General features: G+C 39.4%; 1 protein-coding gene across 1 annotated transcript in view; it reads left to right on the forward strand.

Annotated features, from left to right (window-relative positions):
• Positions 1-464, forward strand: part of RAX (retina and anterior neural fold homeobox) — a 5,996-nt gene extending 5,532 nt beyond the window's left edge. The window contains exon 3 of the mRNA XM_063914123.1: positions 1-464. This exon is cut by the window's left edge and continues 673 nt beyond it. The gene's annotated coding sequence lies outside the window, so the exon portion shown is untranslated.
• The last annotated feature ends 3,590 nt before the right edge of the window (positions 465-4,054 follow it).

A 4,054-nucleotide genomic window follows, 5' to 3' on the forward strand; every position in this document is an offset into this window, starting at 1 on the left:
AGCTCTAAGCTCTTTAGGATAACCCGTCTCCATGACATATGTATTTAAGTACATCAGAGGAAATTATTACACTGCAGATGCTTCTTATAATTGAATGTTGCTTTCATAACTACCCTATTCCTTGTGTCTCCCAGTGCAGGCTGCAGATTGCAGTGTGCACAGTGCTGTATATACTGGTGTGTACTTCTTGTGTCAGTATACAGAGACTGTACTATACTTCCTAACGCAACCTGGGATCCTCACAGCAACCATATTGACAGGCCTTGCTACTTCTTGTTGCATATGATTTCAATGTGATAAATATCCTTTATTTCCAGTTGCCACTGGGCGATTTTGTATTTTATTTGACAGTAAAAAGAGAAAATATGAAATGTCTATTTGTCCTCTAGGTTTTGTGGAACTATTAGTACCAGCATGCCCGTTCCAGCATCTACCTTAGGATAATCTTCACTCTAGCCAGAAATGGGCAAACTGTGTTACAACTACAACAGTAGGACCACAAATTTCAGCAAGCAATCCCTACCTCTGTATTAGGCCATTCAGTGTCTGTTTGCTATAACGTGTTTAATGCTGTACAGATTATTATTACCAGTCTACACATAAGTAGCCAATGTGGTCAGTGACATATATAGGCTTAGTGATATTATCTTTACATTAAAAAATGTCTGCATTTCATTAAAACATATTATATAGAATGATGATGAATATACTTCTATGAACTTGCCAATAAATTCACTATACTTTGCCAACCTTAATGACTTAAAGTGGCACCCAATTAAAAAAACACATGCAGTCATCTGCATTACACTGTCTTGTCTTTCCTTAAATAGCAGAAAACAGCTGTTTTCCCAAGAAATCCTTTGTTGCTTTGTTAGTGTTGCCATATTGGCAAGAGAGTCTGTTACATGTGTTCCAAGTCACTGAGTTTGATTGCTGGGCCCAGTAAAGTGATCATATGATTGACTGAGATGCTTTAAGTGGCTTTTTTAGATTGAAAAAAAGGCACATTATGGTACTTGACAGGAAATGGGCCTGGTTTAACTAAGAGTGAGGTTAAAAACATCCATTTAAATAATCTGCATTTATAAACAGGTATTGTAAATGTGATTTTTAAAATCCAGAAAAGGGAACAGGAGAATAAAGCACAAGGAATAAGAACAAGAAAATGCTGGTTCCGATCCTCTTTACTTTGGCTGTGCCCTGGCCCGAATCTGTCCTGAGTAAGCAAGAGAACAATTCTCCATCAGCAAGACTGAGTTATGGAGAACTATGAAATGGACACATGTGGAGCAGACCTTGTTGCACCTCTGGCGAGCAGTACTGTTACAATAAGTGGCAAGATAATTCCATCATGCACGCTAATAGATGCCAAGTGTATGCCCAGCATCCATAGCATTGCATTGTGTGCCAGTCTGGTCTGTGTGATTATTTAACATGAGTAAGAGTGCAATGAAGTCTACTCCATCTGTATACTTTCTTCTTCAGGTCTGTTCCTATTTTCATCACTGTTGCTGTGAGATTTTTGTTGCATGTAGCTTATTAACTCATTTTCTAAATCCAAGTGCTGCATAGTGCGTTCATTCTGGCAGGCGCCGTCGCAGGATATGACTGGCCACAGGTGGGGGCAAAAAGTGGTTCCATCAAAGGATATTTTGTTCCGTAGACTATGCCATGTTCCACCTCTGCACCGTAACTGCTTCCAAATGTTTATATTTGTATTTTTTACTGTGAATAAAAGCAATATCTTTGTAAATTGCACATATGACAGTTTTCCTTGTGTCATTAAGATTTGGGAAATGTAACACTGCATTATGCAAGTACGTCTCAGATACTATTGCCCTTATTTATCAATGAGTGATACGTTTCACTGTGAGTGATAAGTTGCACCAGCCAATTATAAAGATATTAGAGCTGCAAGTCTTTGGGGAGTATTCTGGACATGTAAAGGCACAAGGCCTTAGGCCAGTGATTGGTAACCTTTGGCGCTCCAGCTGTTGTTGAACCACACATCCCAGCATGTCCTGCTACAGTTTTAGCATGGCCAAATAGCAAAACTGTGCCAGGGCATGCTGGGATTTGTAGTTCAGCAACAGCTGGAGTGCCAAAGGTTCCCCATCACTGCGCTTAGGCTGAGTGTTCCAGTAAAGGTCACAGAACTTTATTAAATAATCTATTCAATTCACTGTAATTCACAATAGTGTACATTTACATAGCGCAACTAATTACACAGTTCTGCACAGAGAATGTTTTTTATTTCCATCAGTCCCTGCATACTTACCTGAGATTTTCTATGTATGGGAGTACTGATTGGGACCTGTACTGGTTCCTAAAAAAGGGGTATAAACTACAATGTTTAGCCCTTGGCTCACTGCGTTTATCAACTTTGAAACAGTCTACACTAATGTGTCACATTTTTTCTTTTATATATTGGATCCTAAAAATCTATGGATGTCAAATGAGAAAAACTGGTCTGAATATAAGGCTTTACAGACATTATAAGCATTGTTTATTTAATGTAACACTGGCGGGTGCTCTTTGCTTCACACTGCCTTATATATACCTATAATAAATTTGTTTCAAATGTATTACACCATATGCTGGTACTTCCATCCTACATATCACTGAAGCAGAGCCGGCCATAGGCATAGGCAAACTAGGCAATTGCCTAGGGCATTTGATATGCCTAGGGGCATCAGCAGCTTCTGCTGATTAAAATGATATGCGGCATGCCTATATTCTGTGTGTAGCATTTGTTATGCAGATACAGCCACAGTCTCACACAACATATAGGCATGCCGCATATTTTAATCCGCAGAATCTAGCCACATAGCAATGCACATAAGATGCATTTTCATTAAAAAAAAGGTGCCCGACGTTAGCATTGAGGCAAGATTTATGAGGACACATCTGTATCCAAGCAGAGACAAAGGTCACAGTGTTAGTGGCAGTGTGAGTGCTGTGTGCATGTGAGTGGGTTGGTTGTGCAGTAGTATTCGGAGTATGTGTAAGGAGCATTATGTGTGTCATGTAAAAATGCATTAATAATGTGCCACATATGTGTAAGGGGCACTGTGTGTGTCATTATGTGTATAGGGGCACTAATAATGTGCGTCATGTATGTAAGGGACATTATGTGTAAAAGGGCATTAATAAAGGTTGTCATAATGTGTAAGGTGCATTATGTTTATAAGGACATTAATAATGTGTAAGGAGCATTACTGTGTGGAATTATGTGCATAAATGCATTACTAATGTGTGGCATTATGTGTATAAGGTGCTCGACTATGTGGTGTTGCGTATAGAAAGGGCACTACTATGTCATCTAATGAGAATAAAGAGCAATAGGGTGTGGTGTAATGTGAATAAGGAGCAATTCAGTGTGATGTAATGTGAATAAGGGGCTCTACTGTGAGGAGTAATGTTTATAAGGTAAAGTAATACTACTGTGGGTTTAATATGAATTATGGACACTATCGCATGATCAAATGTGTATAAAGTTGCAGTACTGTGTGGCGTAATTGGAATTGGGGTTACTATTGTGTGGCCATGCCCCTTGCCAGCAAAAACACACCCCTTTTTGGGCTGTGCGCCAAATGTGCGAACTGTTCCTATTTAAAATATAGGTGGTACAAACACCAAAATAAGGACTGCTATAGGTGAGGGGTGATGGTGCTGGGAAAGAGTTGCAAGGTCAGAGGCAGAACCAGCTAGGGGGCACCAGACAAAATCTTGCCTAGGGCATCATATTGGTTAGGGCCGGCTCTGCACTGAAGCCTTTGAAAAGCTAGAAGCTGACATAAACCTTTGTGAAGATGATATACTTTAAAGCTATTCACTAAAGCTTTCTAGGCAAAAAATGAATGAAGTGTATAAACATGGCCTTGCCAGTTTAAAATACCGTATGATTGATCATGTTCCACCATTACGTCGAGGAGGTGATCGGGGTAAATTACTTTTGAGAAAGGAATCATTTTGGATTAATAAGTTGGATGTCATAGCACCCAGGGTCCTTAATGAAATGCTCCCGCTCTCTTGCTTTAATTAATTAATTGTC

Source organism: Pseudophryne corroboree, chromosome 1 (genome assembly GCF_028390025.1).
Source record: "Pseudophryne corroboree isolate aPseCor3 chromosome 1, aPseCor3.hap2, whole genome shotgun sequence".
In the NCBI taxonomy this organism is placed as follows: Eukaryota; Metazoa; Chordata; class Amphibia; order Anura; family Myobatrachidae; genus Pseudophryne; species Pseudophryne corroboree.